The 17,415-nt window shown below is 39.1% G+C and overlaps 1 protein-coding gene and 1 long non-coding RNA gene across 5 annotated transcripts in view; one reads left to right on the top strand and one right to left on the bottom strand.

The window, feature by feature from the left end:
* il1rapl1b (interleukin 1 receptor accessory protein-like 1b) overlaps nt 1-17,415 on the bottom strand; it is a 237,163-nt gene that overhangs the window by 36,339 nt on the left and 183,409 nt on the right. The window lies entirely within an intron of this gene.
* LOC307150454 lies at nt 531-2,463 on the top strand. The gene is made up of 5 exons (XR_013819724.1): nt 531-633; nt 1,123-1,149; nt 1,540-1,709; nt 1,899-1,971; nt 2,050-2,463. It is a non-coding gene; the product is annotated as an uncharacterized lncRNA (long non-coding RNA).

Below are 17,415 nucleotides of genomic sequence, written 5' to 3'. Positions count from 1 at the left end.
CATTTACTACACTGTATTCCCGAACAGTATAACCTACTTATAAAAAATAAGTGAACTATACTCAAAACTGTGAAACAGTTCATTCAACTTAAAACTTTTAAGTTTGTTCAACGATTGGGCTGTTTTAACTTCAAGGAACTCAAATAAAATAAGTAAACATGACGTCATCTTATTACCATAGACTTATTTTTGCCTCTTGGTGGCGGTAATGAGCTTTATTGCGTTCCAATCTGCCAACAAAAAAGAAAAGTCTGCTCCTATTTTTTACAGTCTATGGTCTGCTCGCGCACTTTATTTGCATATTTTTTATAACATAACATAGGCTACTAGGTAAAACTCTCCAAAACACAAAGAGTCAACATATCATGCCATGTCCGTTTATTTCATGTTTTACACGAATGACTGTAAAAAATAACATCGGAGTAAAAATAATTCCCATTTGAAATTGAGCGCTCGGATTTGAACTTGGAAGCCCGCGCTCGGATTTGAAATTGGAAGCGCGCGCGCGCCCGCCCGCCATGTAATGCAGGAATCGTTGCCTCAACATGCCGTGGTTCTCTCTGTGGAATCAACATCGTTCATCGTCGTCATCATTTCTGTGGTTGCTGCGGTGTGTTTAGCGGCTATAATCTGGTAAGTAGCAGCTACTTCTCAAATATTTTTCTCAAATAAGTTTTTCATGTAATCTGCACCAGAATGTGTCATCAAACTGAAACGATTTAGTTAACTTGTTGCACTTAGCTAACATAGACCTACTAAAATGATCATGCACACTTTAGGCCTAACGTTACATGTTGCAATGTTATTTGTGGAGTGATTTTAACTATATTTTAACAATTTAGAGACAGAGTTAATGTATGCACGCAATCGCATTAACTTACACGGATATTAATTTGTGGCACTACTGTTGGTTATTGCAGTTGTCTTGAAGCTTTTCTGTTACAGAAAAAAAAAAAAAAAAGATTAAAACCTCTTTCATTCAATCTTACTTGTTTTTTAACCGATGTTTAGAATTAAATTAGCTGTAATCGAAGCTAAATGTTCCCAATTCTGAAATTGATGCATGACTTTGACATGTCTCTGCCTCACTATTAATTTGTGTGTGTTTTTTTTTTAATACAGGTTAAAACTTCTGCGACCAGAGCATATGTGAGTAAAATTACAATTTGGAATATGGGGGTGGAAATAGTAGAACATTTGTGTCAGCTATTTTCATTGTCAAGGCCGGTGCTGAAAGAAGCAGTTAATGACGTATTACAGAGACATTGCTATACTGTGAGTGACGCTGCTCTTGATGAAATTGTTAGTGTTGCTATAGACAGTAATGTTTTTGTCAGTTCAACTGCTAAAGGAGCAGAATTGTCCTCAAATAAATGACAAAAAACTTTTATTGAGAGAAACTACAGTACCCAATGGTTATGCCGTTTCAATATGTTGTAGCACCTGGGCGTACAGCTGTTTATGTCCCAATACTGCCTATGATTCAGTTGTTTAAAACTGAAACATTTTTTTGTTATTTGTTTGAATGCTTGCTTTCAGATTGCTGCAGAATTCCACAGAATTAGTAATATCAGCTTGAAAAACAAGTTCTATGCAGAGCTGGACAAACAAACTCCTCGACTGATTGCTGTTTACAGGCAGAAGGCTCTGCCCGTACTGGCAAGGCAGCAGAAGCACTGAGAAGCATCTTTAGTGCCTATGATCTTCTGGTAAATTTTATGTTAATTACATTTTTAGTTGTTAATTGGTTAATGTGCACATGTATTTTACTGCTATCTGTTAATTGTTTAAACCTGGCTTTGAACTCTCTCGCTTTAAATTTCTTCCCCGCTTTCATCTGTACTTTTATCTCTATTTTTTCTTATCTCTTGCACCGGATCACAATGATATAACAACAGACGTACAGCTGCACTTCGAGCCCTCCCTGTCTACTTGCGCGAAGATGACTCTGTGTTTTTCAAGATGTGGAATGTAGGTTTTTATACATCTCAGTTGAATTTTAATGTTATTTATCTGATTATGCTCATGAAGTTCTCTCATGCTTTTCAGACTGAAGAGGTGGATGAGCCAGACATTGCAGATTCAGCTGTAGCTCTCTTAGCTCTTGTGAATGGAGACTCGAGTTCCACTGTTCCGTTTGACCCTGCTGGGATTGCTATTGTGCTGGAAGGTGACATTGTTCTAAGGGACATTTCCAGGTTGGCTGATGCTTTTCTTTTGATGTTTGGTTTGATGTATGCATTACATCTCAACTACCCCAAAGAGCTGACCCACACCTTTAACTTCATCCAAAAAGTCTTACTTGGCTTGGATGACTCAAAGCCACTAACACCAAGATTGCTGAGTCTAAAAAATGAGCTACTGATTCAGGAGTAAGAGGAATGGATGTACAAACACTAGTATAAGTTTCACAGATGTTAATGCATCAGGTTTGAATTATTTCTTTTGCAAAATAAAACATACTTTCACATACGAAGTTTGAAATTGTCTTCCTTTCTAATGTTTAAGGAATAATATTTTGCTAATGTTAATTTTGAGGTCATATTTCTTGAAAATTAAGTATTGGATTTTAATTATTTTTAAATGTATAACAAAAATTTAGTGTTTTTAATTTCTGATCAATAAAATGTATTGAATTATAAAATACATACAAATAGTTTATTCAAATAAATAATTTTGAGTTAATCTGTTTTGTGGATTTAAGTGTAAATGACTTAAAACCTACATTTTATCAACTTAAAAGTTTTGAGTTATAAAAAACATACAAAAAGTGTATTCAAATAAATAATTTTGAGTTAATCTGTTCTATGGATTTAAGTGTAACTGACTTAAAACAATTAATTTTATCAACTTAAAAGTTTTGAGGTAATAAGTTTCCTCAAATTTTTTGAGTTATCTTAACTTATCGGGGTTTACAGTGTAGATAAATAAAACTCCTGAACCGTCTGCTAAAAAAGGACAGAAAATTGTCATCTCATCTTGCTGCTCTATAAAGATGCCTGTGACACATAATGAGATGGTGCTGAGAAATTACTTTATCTTAGAACGCTCTGCCGTCTTCCCACCAGAGGAAATGTTTCTAAATCTAAATGCATTTGAGTTTAGCATTTTTTACATTTCAAAAGACACACTATCAAACAGTTACCAAATTGTATAGATGTCAGAAGATGAATTACAGTAAATGTCAATGGTGCCAGTTCAGTCTTATTGTAATATTCATAATATCTGTGTAATTGCTGCAGTTAAAAGACATTGTCACAGAACCGCAGTGGGAGTGGGTAGAAACTAGACTGAACTAAACACAGCAAGAAAAGAAATCTGACTGACATGACATCTGTACGATACTTCACAATGACCCTGTGTAACAGAGTGAGAATTGTATTTTGTTTTATTGTGAATCCTCCTGAATTCAGCAGCAGTTATTAATTTCATGTTGAAATAGTGCCCTCATGTGGTTTGTTTGGGAGCTGCAGACAAAAATGGTTTGACGGAATATAACGTACGTTAGAGATGCGCGGTTGGCGGTTACAGCCGCGGATGACGTGACGAAATATAATATTTTAATTAAATTCGGGCGGGTGGCGGGCGGTTGAACCAATCAAATGAAAAATATATGTATACACCAATCAGCGGATGGCGGGCAGGTGCGGTTTTGAAAATTGGTCAAAAACGTTGGTGCGAATGGATGGCGGACGGATGATGAGTTTTGTGATGCGGTTGCGTATGAAATAATAGCCCATCCGCGCATCTCTAACGTACGTAACACAGCAGTTGCTATGGGGAATGCACGTTGTTGGTACGTATATTCATGCTCAGTCTCATTTTGGTAATATTTTTGTGATTATAACGCAAAATGTGCAGCGATTTCGGGTATTTTGTGTTTATGATTTGGTTTAGCCAATGTTTTAACCATTTAATCCGAGTAGTAACGTATATCTTATTAGTTATGGCCTTTTGTGAACTTCTGTCGGATAGTGCTCTCGTTAGCATGGCCATGAGGTTGTTAATTTTATCTTATATTTTATTTAGATGTTAATGTCTGCAGCGAAACACCACTAAGAGGATGTTTTATTTCACTTTTCAGGTATGTTTTTATATATATATTTTTGTGTTTATTATTGATTTTGCTTTATTATTACATCATGTTTCATACAAAATGTGGTCGTGTGTTGCGGTTCTACTATTGGTTAAATACTGTTGTTATGTAAAACAGCAGCAGTTGCTATGGGGGATGCACACTGTTGATGTCTAATGTCAGCAGCGAAACACCACAGAGAGGATGTTTTATTTCACTTTTCAGTAAACACAGGTCAACAGAAATGATGTGTCCTTGCATTTATTGGGGAATTGGGCCCGCTGACTCCTGTTCATCAGAGTGTGCGAAGGACATGTGAACGGATTGGTCAAATCACATTGCAGAATACAAAAGAGAAACCAGATCCTGTTACAATAGTGACAAGATCCTTCACACCTGCAGTCCAGTAATGAAGACCCACGTGAGATCCTCTTTCCAAAATGAACCCTCAAATTACAAGGGATTCTGTGGAAAATGGTACTAGCAACACAAAGTCCATGAGTTTGATTCTAAGAAAACCTGAATGTATTGTAAAGCACTCTGGAGAATAGTGTCAGCCAAACGCATAAACATAAATGTGTTAATGCCATTACACTAAAGGCCCATTCACAGCAACAACAATAAATATAAAGATAACTATAACGATAACTATATCGTCCACACCAGCGAATGATATCATTCTTATTCTAAGCATGTGTTTATCTGTCGCTTTAAATGCTCAAGCTCATTACAGCAGGATGGATTCTGATTGGCTGTCAGTGTTTTTATCGTTCATCAGCGGAATAAAATATTTCTGAAAGTGATTCCAATGATATTGTTCCTCTGTGGCGTTATAATTTTGGCTGTTATTCTTTAATATTGAGAATGATAGTTAGAGCAATATCTTTATCGTTATCTAGTTATCGTCCTTGCTGTGAACGGGCCTTAACAGTGTAAATTAGAAATTTCTGACTGAAAGATAGGAGATTTATTCAAATGACTGATTATTAAGTAATTTGATTAACAGTTTTTAAAAACATTATCAGTAAATGAGACGAACGAGTCGTAGTTTGTTTTAATTACTTGTTGCAAATGAGTTGAGCGATTTACACAGATGTGGCGGCTAAAAGCGATTTACATGCTAGTGCTGTGGGCAAAAATTACCAACAGAGAGAAAAGCAAAGAATGAGGAGGGAAGTTGTCACAAAAAGATAACCCATTCATTAGTCGCTGTACTGGCAACCATCACATGCTCAAATAAAGACGGATGATGACTGGAATTACAGAGAAAGTGATTTGTTTCTTTCAGCTAGACCAGCAGTGACGGACAGCCACGTGAAGAACATTAGGGTTTTCGGCAATGATTAGTAGGAGTGTAAAGATGCATTGAAGCATCGTAGTAGTACAGATTTCACTATTGAAAGAAATAAGTGTAACCACGGCCCTAGTTAGCCCAGTTAGCCCAGTTGACCAGCATCAGGCTTCAGCGATGGTTTTATCTTCCTCATGTCACACCGGTGTGGATTGTTGCGGAGACCATGGAGTCTCAGGCTGAACTCTCAGAAAGAGATCCTGCTACTCATCTAAGAGAGAGGAGAACAGCAGGAGAACTGTGGGAACACGGGCCGCGCCATCATCTGACGAATACTAATTAGTACAGCTTGTTCAGAGCAAGGTCCAATATGGCTGCTCTGTGCAGTTTTGATAAGAGCATGTGTTATAACATTTGGTACAGCAGAACAACTCACGCACAGCCTGACGTCCCGACTGATGCTCAAATAAACCTTCAGATTACGCTGGTATGCAGATTCTGTCCCGTTCACACTCTGCCTACATTTCAATCCAGTCCTGTGGAGTTTTACATTGTAATGGGGTCATTTAACAGATGCTTTTACCCAAAGTGTCTTACAGTAATTTCTCACTTTAAATTCTCACAAATCCACTTTTGCTAGTTTAACGATGGGAAAAATGGTCGGCGCTCCCGGCGCAAGGCCTAAAAGGGTCGTCTCTATTCTCTTAATGAGTAATGGGTGTTGTTAATGAAAAATTCATCATTCTTGTGTTTATTCATTTAAACTTGTTGATTTCATTTAACTATGTGTAGTAGCATCTGACCATGTGCTTCTGTGAGGGTTTTCTAACAGCTGAAGAAGGGACAGGAAGACAGGGTAATAAAATACTTACACCTGGGCACGAGAAATGATCCGGCCAGGAGAATACAGGGGTCGTTTAAACAATAAACATGGGGTCCCATGCCCTCCCCTTAGGGGAAGCAGGAGGCAATTTAGGTCATAAATGAAGGCCTTTTGGCTTCTCGGGGACAAAGAACAGTGTGACCTGCTCAGGGGGGGTTAAGAAACCAGTCCAGGCCAGTTGAAGATAGGGGGTATCTTTTGGAAAGTTACAGAAAACTAAGTAGGTGTGGTCAAGATGTTAGAAACCTGTATAAAATGTCTCAGTTTTATTATGTTTTTGGGATTGTCTGTTTTTCATGGCTGGGTGGCTGCGGTCTGTGAAAAGAATCTTCAGAGAATAAAGCCTTTTCTCTTTATTACAATTTTGCCTCTTAAATGTTGTCTTACACCTGTGATGCTGTTTTTCCAGTGAGATAAAAATTGCTATTACAGGTGTGTTTTGGGATTTACGTGCGTTAAACCAATCAGAGTCTCATCTCCCATTCCCTTTAAATGCCAGTTGCGCTCGCGTCATGGCGGCTTCGCTATTTACCTGACGGAATTTGATAGCGGAAAGACCGAACGTGTCTCCAGAGCGCAAACGGATCTACTCGTGCGCGAGGTAAAAATGCGCAAGCAGACCATCTACGGGACAAGCCGGATTCACCATATCTTTATGTACACAATAATAATCTTTTACATTGTAATCCATTTATTTTAAATATTTGGCATGTTTGTGTGCTGCTGTGCGTCCCTGTGTGTTTAATAAGCAGAGTGTACACGCGTTGTGGACCCGCCTATAGGCGCACATTACTAACGCGCTCATTGAATAACTAAAAGAAATATTGCGCCATTGACTTTAGAGCAGGTTTCAGTTGGTCAATGACTCAGTCTATTTCTGTTCCTCAAAATAGCAACGGTCCATCAATGCGCCAGAACACACCTCGTTCTCAGACCAGCAGCCTATGGGCGCAAATACATTTGCTATTTAAACAACGTGACGCAGGACATGAAAATGAAAACTGCGTCGGACTGAAACTAGCAAAACACACTTGCGTCACATTTGGCGCTGCATTGCGCTGGGTGTAAAATAGAGCCCACAAACTCACAGCTCTTCAACACAACACGCCAAAATAAAAGTCTGCTTTATGACAGAAATATATTACTATTGCACAGTAGAATGTACCACTCAAAGTACTACTAATAATAATAGTACTAATACTAATAATAAATAATGATGATACTAATAATAATAATTTTATAATAATAATTATTAAAAGATTATTTTTAAAGAATATAATAGCATTTTTCATTCATGTTTTAATTTAAGCAGTAAACCTCAGCTCTTTGTTTGCCAAGATAACAGTTTTTTTTTATTTTTTTTTATAAATCTTAAAACACCAAATCCAGAAAAATTTAAATGACACAGAATGTCTGGGAAAATAATAAAACATTTCATATTTAATTTCAATAAATTATTAAATTGTTAAACTTATGAATTAAATTGATTCGACATCATTATTAAAATGTAATTAAAGCATTAAAATAGAATCCAGAAAAAAAAAAAACAACAGAATTTAGGAAAAATTTTAATGGATTTCATAAGGCCCTATGAATGCGAGACGTGAGCCCTGAGTGACGAGTGAGCACCTCAAACAAGAGGAGAGAGAGACAATACGTGGCCGGCAGTTTTACAGCGTTTCGCTTCAGCTGATGTCTCAGAAGGTCATATTTTCCTCTTATTAGAAGGTGGCCGTGGTGTGCCAGAGTAACTGATGGTTGACAAAGGTGCATGAAGAAAAGCCTTGATCTTCCAAAGCATCATTAAATAAGACCTTGTTCATGTTGCTTCTGTAATAAAGTACTGCTGCCTCATCTGGCACATATACACATATTCAATATTTGTATTAGTCTCATGCATAATGTAAGATTAACATGTGTACTCTACACCAGAATCTACACTTTAGAGCCTCTACTTTGATAGAACAAAACAAAAGATCTCGTGGTCCAGTGTTCTCTACTTTGTGCTGCTAGTCTGTCCAGCGTTACGCAGATGCAGCTCGGAAAAACTCTTTCATTTTTTTCAACTTCTAACAGCGCTAATGAGCTGCGCACAGAGTTTTGCTTTCAGAAGTCAAGTTGGAGATAAAAGAAGGATGAGGAAGTAGGTCAACACTGCGCTCTCTCCCAAAACAGCAGAAATCCACTTACAGCAGAAGTCTGAGACGCCACGGTTCCAGATCTGGGGCCGAGAGACAAACCTGAGGAATATTTCTACACTTCAGAGAGTGGCAGAGATGTGCTGTTTCTCGCGGTCCTGTCACTGTCACACTAGCCTGTGTCTCACTGTCCTGGCCAGAAGATCACCAATGTCCATAAACACATGATGCAGTTAAGACAGTCTAATGAATACTCATGAGCAAATATTATGAATGCTCATCCTCTCAACCGACAGTGAATCTAATAAACATGGAAAAGATCTATAGGTAACAATCATTTCATTTGCACTTTTACTTTCATAAATGAACACCAAATTGTAAAAAACAGAAATGATTCTTTGATTCTTGAACCTGTTCAAACCTGATCAAACCTGTTCAAACCTGTTCAAACCTGATCAAACCTGTTCAAACCTGATCAAACCTGATCAAACCTGTTCAAACCTGATAAAACCTGTTCAAACCTGATCAAACCTGATCAAACCTGTTCAAACCTGATCAAACATGTTCAAACCTGATCAAACCTGTTCAAACCTGTTCAAACCTGATCAAACCTTTTCAAACCTGTTCAAACCTGTTCAAACCTGATCAAACCTTTTCAAACCTGTTCAAACCTGATCAAACCTGATCAAACATGTTCAAACCTGATCAAACCTGATCAAACCTGTTCAAACCTGATCAAACCTGATCAAACATGTTCAAACCTGATCAAACATGTTCAAACCTGATCAAACCTGTTCAAACCTGTTCAAACCTGATCAAACCTGATCAAACATGTTCAAACCTGATCAAACATGTTCAAACCTGATCAAACCTGATCAAACCTGTTCAAACCTGATCAAACATGTTCAAACCTGATCAAACCTGATCAAACCTGTTCAAACCTGATCAAACCTGATCAAACATGTTCAAACCTGATAAAACCTGTTCAAACCTGATCAAACCTGTTCAAACCTGTTCAAACCTGATCAAACCTGATCAAACATGTTCAAACCTGATCAAACATGTTCAAACCTGATCAAACCTGATCAAACCTGTTCAAACCTGATCAAACCTGATCAAACCTGTTCAAACCTGATCAAACATGTTCAAACCTGATCAAACCTGTTCAAACCTGATCAAACCTTTTCAAACCTGTTCAAACCTGATCAAACCTTTTCAAACCTGTTCAAACCTGATGAAACCTGTTCAAACCTGATCAAACCTGTTCAAACCTGATCAAACCTGTTCAAACCTGATGAAACCTGTTCAAACCTGATAAAACCTATTCAAACCTGATCAAACCTGTTCAAACCTGTTCAAACCTGTTCAAACCTGATCAAACCTGTTCAAACCTGATCAAACCTGATCAAACCTGTTCAAACCTGTTCAAACCTGATAAAACCTGTTCAAACCTGATCAAACCTGATCAAACCTGCCGACAGAGGCGAAATGAACTGACCGCATGAAGTGAAAGGAAACCTTCTCTCAGTGAGAGACATTCACATTTATTCATTCAGAAGGTGCTTTTATTCAATTACATGATGAATACAAAAGCCATTGATCCCTCTGAGAACTGCTCAGCAGAGTGAGAGTACGAGCGAGTGATGAGATACAGTGAGAGAGGAGGGGAGTTTCTCTATGAAAGAGCAAGAAACAATAAGCGCATTATAGTTTTTTCAATCACTTTGGACACATTTCTTGATACTTGAGTCACTTTTCAAAACTCTTCACACAGTGATCACAGCATCAGTCTAACCCTATGTGAATAAACTGTGGATCATTTATCAGACATCTTTCAGATTACATGAATTATTTTCTAAACACCACAAACCCAAACACCAGCAAAACTCCTCTATGATCCTACAGGCCGATCTGCAAGTTTACATACTCTTTTCAAGAAGCTTAAATTTAAAATGAATACAATACATAATGTAAAAATTAAAAAGACAGACATTTGCTACATTTCTACCCTATTACCATACTGATATATTCTGAATCTAAATTGTTTTTAACTTTTACATTTTACAATTTTAACACCTACACAAGTGTTAGTCTTTCAGTTTTTATCACCATATATACAAAAGGGGAAACTTATAGAAAAACTAATTTTGTACTATAATGTAAACATGGACCATGTAATATTTACAAGGTAGTCAGGACCAAATTTGTGAACAAAACCTGACAAAATCTCCAACAAACCTCCAAAAACCTCACTTTAGGGGCTTGTAAATCTAGTATAAAAATAAAGTAAATTTTAAGTTTTTAAAAAATGTAAAAATGCAGGAAGTTTTGTGTGATGGGTGGGTTTAGGGGTCGGTTTAGTGTGTGTGTGTGTGTGTGTGTGTGTGTGTGTGTGTGCGCGTGTGTGTGTGTGTGTGTGTGTGTGTGTGTGTGTGTGTGTGTCATAACCATGGTTAGCAGGAGAGGATTAGAGGCCAAGATGGTTTTTATGGTGGCCACACGTGGTCTCTGTTTATCTTATAATGTCGTGTATAAAACATAAGATGACTTGACCTGAAAGTATTTACGTATTTTCAAAAGCATGAACCGCAATTACACAGAGAATCATCCATTTGATGAATGTTTTGCGTTCAGCATATTTGCAAGGCTTTCATGAATTTCTTTGCCTGATTCACATAATTCTGATTACAGGCTCAATCCTCCACAACCAGATGTCACATTCCAGCTTGTTGGTTTTGTGTTTTCATCAAAACACGTGTCACTCTGTATCTCAGTACGGGTTGCAGGCGTGCAGAGATCAATTAAGCCTTTTGTTTCCATAGCAAACGGATCTGCAATTACACACACTCATTTAAACACAGCATGTGAATATGATGTAGAGCTGAGAAACCCCACTGATGCAAAGTAATGTTAAATCACTGCAGATGTGTGTGCGTGTGTGTGTGTGTGTGTGTGTGTGTGTGTGTGTGTGTGTGTGTGTGTGTGAGTGGGAGCGTGCGTGTGTGTGTGTGTGTGTGTGTGTGTGTGTGTGTGTGTGTGTGTGTGTGTGTGTGTGTGTGTGTGTGTGTGTGTGTGCGTGTGAGTGTGTGTCTGTGAGTGTGTGTGCATGCTTGCGTGTGTGTGTGTCTGGACAGGAATAAAAGAGGATGTGGACTCGTTTAGGAGGATAATCTGTTTCCTGAGCCACTGTCACTAAACGAGACAGAATCTGCTTGTTAAGGGAGGGTTCGGGTCACACATGCTCTCTGAGCCTCTATTTAGCAACACAAAGCCTGCAATTATTGCTGTCCATTTGTGAATTTGCACTGTAATTTAGCTCTGAGAAATCTCTGCCAGTTGCTGCAGCTCACAGTAACAATGGTTCTGTCCCTGAAGCCTGTTTCCGGGCTAAGATAATGCCCTTTTTTTATGCTACTGTCACCTCTTCTGCATCACTGCGAGATTGCCTGATGGTAACACATAAAGCACCTCGGCCATGAGGCGAAATCCATGATGAAATTATGTTCAACTCCAGGGCAATCAGACACTAAGAGTCGGTCCTGCGATACGAGTGTCTGTTGACGGCACGACTGCTGCAACACACTGAACTCGTGTAAAGATCCAACCCTAACCTGAGGAGTTAAAGTCCTCCTGTAGTCCATCATTTTATCCCTTAAAACTCATCTTTGATCACCACAATTACATATTTAAACGTTTTTTTCCTTAAAAAAAAAATCTTCATGCCTTAAAACATCTTGAATGTAACTCGACACCCTTGCCTCATTTAGTATGCGCGGTTCTATGAATATGCAAATGAGCCCCGCCTCCACTCACTCCCTCAGCTCAGAGATCCACTGGTTGACGATCACACGTTGATCTGATTGGTTACAAGGTAGTTTGTGACGTCAGAAACACCAGCGATTTCAAAGTGTGTTTTTGAGACTGTCTTTGGTTCACTGCAGTTTTAAGGAGGAAATACTCAGCAATGCTGTCGACTTATGGATTTACACATGGTGTGTCTTAAAGCAGATTAAAAACACCACATAGACACATAAACAACAATAAAAGCTGGATTTTCACCACAGGGGGACTGTGGTCTTGTGCTAACATGAATTAAAAATAACATTTAGCAAAGCAATAATAGCTTTAAATAGTCAAATGTGATGAACTGTATATAATGTATAGAATTGATGCAGGGAGATCTAGGCAGAAGAGCAATGATTATGTCAGATCAAATTGTATTAAATAAAATGTAAAATTATAAAGACAACGAATGAATCAAGTAAATATTAAAATTGTAATAGCAAATATTCAAAATATGATAGAAAAATCTTAGTAAATAGATTATAACAAAATCCAAAGTAGTGTATCTAACAGATAAAGTTTGTGAAGATCAGAGTACAGAGGGGGAAAAAAAGATATTTGCAGAATGAAAAGAGAGACAAGAAGCCCTTAGTCTTCAGAAACTTAACATTTTATATGCTGTGTGCTTATAAAACAGGAAGGTACTGGTGAACGTACATAATAAAGTTCTTGGTACTTTTGCAACCATTAGAGCAGGGGTGGGGAACGTTGATCCTGGAGGGCCATTGTCCTGCAGAGTTTAGCTCCAACCCTGAAAAAAACATTTGGCTGCCTGCAACTTCAGTAATCCTGAAGACATTGATTAGGTGTGTTTGATTAGGGTTGGAGCTAAACTCTGCAGGACAATGGCCCTCCAGGATCAACGTTCCCCACCCCTGCATTAGAGGATGAGCTCAAGTCAACATGTACCAGCAGATCTGGTTCGGTCACCATGTTCCTGAATTATAGAGATGAGAACAGATGCACATCATGGAATCAAGTCTGAAGGAAAATACGCTCAAAGAAATCAACGTACAATTACATGAACATCTAGAATTGATAAAGAATAGATTCATAACAAGTAAAAATGAATAATAAAGAAATTAACCCTTTAGAACCTGAAGCTAAAATAGGTGTTTTTCACATAATTAGATTTTTTGACTGTAAAATTCTAAAACAATGTGCTATCTTTATGTGCAAGGTGTCATCTTTTTCAGAAAAAGATAAGCTTTCAACAAATTACAGTTATTGACCATTATTGTGTGTGGTGAGTTTGTAAATAGAATTTAAATAGACAAAAATAAAAAAACAGAAAAAATCATGAACAAAAGAAACTAACACTTTAAAGTTGAAAAATGAACTATAATACATATATACAAGTCTTTTTTGTGACATTGGGCTGCACAGTTTTCATTTAGGACATTTTTTTTCATACACGCACACATTCAAATGCGCACATTCATAGGCACGCACGCACTACATGCTTAGATACGTGAAAGAGTAACGGCCATCCGCCTCCCAAATTTCATTAAAAATCATCCCAATCCCCTCTTCTGCTGTCTAACACTTCTTTCGCCATGTATTTGTTCGTTTCTTTTATTATTTTATGCAATCCAAAACACTCTAACCTGCCGCGCGTCGTATCTCTCTGTTCAAATCCTTCCATCCCACGCTGCTGTCATTTGCAGACGGACATGACATTATCGTAATAAGCCATATATTGGTGAAAAGCACATGATGTCTACTTCCAGGAACTATTTGAATTATTTTGATAGTGCAAACGGTTGAAGAGTTACAGTGACATGAATACAGCTTGGTTGGCTGTGTCGTCGACGACACATCCGGTTTTAAAGGGTTAATAAAAGGCGTAATTTTTTTTCAATAAATTAAAACATGAAAGATTTGCATGATCACAAAAATGGCTGCATTTGAGATGGAGTAATGTGCACTAATAAAACTGCACAACTGTCACTCAAAAGAGCAGATGGAGACGTTCTCCACAGTGTTTTGATCTCTTGACACACACCAGCTGATGTCTGACATCTGAGCACAACTCTTCATGTCTGGGGGACATTCAGATGACATTAAACCGTGGGCTAACTTTCCTTAGACTTTGCTCTTGGCGATAATCCATCATTCACCTTCCGAAGAGCGGAGCGTCACTAAACGCAGTTCAGTGGTCCATCACGGTCCTCCAGAGCCGGTCCAGTGACCGTGTGCATGTGTTGGACTGCATCTCTTCCTGAAGCAGCGGTAATGTGAAACTGGCCCCAATAGGATGAATATGGGGAAACCGATTTACAGGGGAAACACCACGATGCCCAAGACTACAAAAACACAACTTTGTTTATATGTGTAACGATAGGAGAACCCGGAGAACATTTAACATCAGTTTATTGAAATTGCAAAGAGAATGACCACACGTTGATAGCAGGTGGAAACAGCGAGATGAGGGATGATGAGGGATGATGAGGGATGATGAGGGATGATGAGATGTCAACTGAGAGTAATAGTTCTTTCCTGAACACAACAGAGTGGGAGAATGATGGTTGAGAGGCACACACACCTCAGTCGTCGATGACCAGAGTAAACCACGGTGACAGGGAAAGGCACAGAGACGAAGGAGAACGACTATGGAGATGGCAGAGTGCAGATCGTGGAGCGCTGGAGAAGGGTTAGGAATCTTTCGTAGAGACGTCGTCAACATGTTAGTAGCATTTCACGTATAAGTCTAGTGTCCGCTTGGGAGAACAAGACGATGTGTGTGACTGAGGTGTGTGTGTGTGTGTGTGTGTGTGTGTGTGTGTGTGTGTGTGTGTGTGTGACTGAGGTGTGTGTGTGTGTGTGTGTGACTGAGGTGTGTGTGTGTGTGTGTGTGTGTGTGTGTGTGTGTGTGTGTGACTGAGGTAGGTGTGTGTGTGTGTGTGTGTGTGTGTGTGTGTGTGTGTGTGTGTGTGTGTGTGTGTTTGACAGCCCAGCGACGGACCTTTACCGTCGGACTGTTAGTGTGTGTGTGTGTGTGTGTGTGTGTGGGTCGACGGTTACTGTGTGTCGCTCAGCGCTTCTCAGATGTGTTTTCACCCGCACAGGGAATCTTGTTTTGCGCAGTGAATTCATGAAAGTCACACAAACAGCAGTTTCTCTCAGATCAGCAGAATGTGTGAGGGAGAACCTCAGCTTCAGCTTCAGACACACAAAAATCAATGCATGACTAACCATAACTGATAATCTGGCAGACGCATACGTTTCCATGGTGTTTATCTTATATAAGCACTGCAGAAAATCTCTACTGCTTTTTTTGTTTTGCTGTGTAAATATTAGTAATAATAGTAGTTCTGCTACGCTTGCGCGCTCTTGCTTCCGGGAGATTTTAACTGATTTGCGGGCATCAGGGAGCCGCTATCAATATGCGGGAGACTCCCGGAACTTCCGGGAGACTTGGGATGTCTGCAATGCATTCATATTAAAATTAATAATAGACTTCATGACAATGGTAATGGTAAAGCTATCACAAATTTGATACTAGCATAATTTTGAGATACCTGAAATTAATCATAACTTCAATTCAGTGAAGTATTCGTCTGATTCGACAAATCAAACGGGTAATTCCTAGTTGAATGATTCATTAAAAGAGACAAACGAAGCTCCATTCATTTGTCAATCTACTCGTGGACAGTAAATGATGTGTGCACAGCGAGTGAGATGTCAGGAGTGTTGGAGGACGAGACTCAGACTCTCTATACGCCAGTCGTCCACATGGACATGAAAAGTGCCTCGGTTACATAAGCGTTTCACATTTGTAAGTTCACTGCAGCCTGAATTCTGCACACACTCTTTTTCCCTACAGTATTTAATGGTGTTATGTGTCAGCCCTCATCTATTTATCTGTCAGCATCTCATTCTCCTACCTAAAATCTCATTAAAGGGATGTGATGTTAACCAAACTCGATGTGTCCACTTAACAGGGCATTCAGAGATTCTGTCGGCCGATTCACGATCTCCGTCATCTCATCTGTGTGCATGTTTGGAAAGGATCAACGGTAAGTGACCGTCACCGTCCCTGAAGGACACAGCATGTGTTCTGTCTCTCAGTTCTTCTGGTGGAGGAGCAGAACACACACTCAGTTCTTCTGGTGGAGGAGGGACATTACTCGCAGAACACACACAGATGTTAATGGAAGGAGACATATAACAGTACTGGATTCATGATATCAATTATATCTTCCTTCCAGCGTGTGAAGCCTGTTCTGCTTTGCCACACTTCCAGCACAGTGCAGAAAGCAGATACTCAGACCAGAAGAGCAGTGAAACGCAGTTCTAGAAGAGATGAGGGACAGAGAGAGAGAGAGAGAGAGAGAGAGAGAGGGGGGCATTATAGAGGTGTGAGTGAGGAGGGACACCGGGTGTAATCGTGTCTCTTAGTGGCCGGAGAGGCTTAAGCCGAAGCGTCTGCCTCCAGTCCCGATCCCTGAAGTGAAGCCCGTCAGACGGACACAGGAAGTGAGAATCATCACTTCCTGCCTCTGGGATCACTGGGAAATGAAGCTCAGTCACAGGCAGAGCAGGACAGCAAATTTCCACTGATTTCAATGCCATGCAGGTCCACCTCGGGGTAAGAGTGATAGAGGACAGCCGTTCCTGCTGAGAGAAGTCCAACAACATGAGCTCACGAGGCATTCCTCCTCTGTGCTGGAGCCAGAACAGCAGATCTACATACACTTTCATCCACAGGATCATGAATACACACCACCGGCTCCTTCAGTTCCCTGCAACTTCATGCAAACCCACAAAGTGAGATGTTTATATATAAGAACTGACTGGTCAGAGTCACTCAAAGAGTTTAATTTGGGGAACTAACCCTAGCAGGTAAACAGAAGTCATGTTCATGAAATAACTAGTACTTCTGCATAGACGAATAATTCTGATCCACAGTATTGTTGTTGTCTGTGGAAAATGCTTTAGTTTTTTTTAAATGAAGAAACTCATTTGCAGTGCTGGTCTATTACTGTGGCATGATCGATTTCAGATCTAAATTAAACAGCATGTAAAAATTAGCTGCGTTTGGTCTGTGGAATTTGATTATGAAGCACCTTCAAATTATGGAATCACAAATTGTGATTCACCAACAGTTGTTTGCACACGCTTAACTCTCCAAAAGATTAGATGTGGTCTTCATCTTTTGCTCAATATTATGAAGAGATTATTT

Source organism: Squalius cephalus, assembly GCF_949319135.1.
Source record: "Squalius cephalus genome assembly, chromosome: 22".
Lineage (NCBI taxonomy): Eukaryota > Metazoa > Chordata > Actinopteri > Cypriniformes > Leuciscidae > Squalius > Squalius cephalus.
This window is presented reverse-complemented; position numbering and strand designations above follow the sequence as displayed.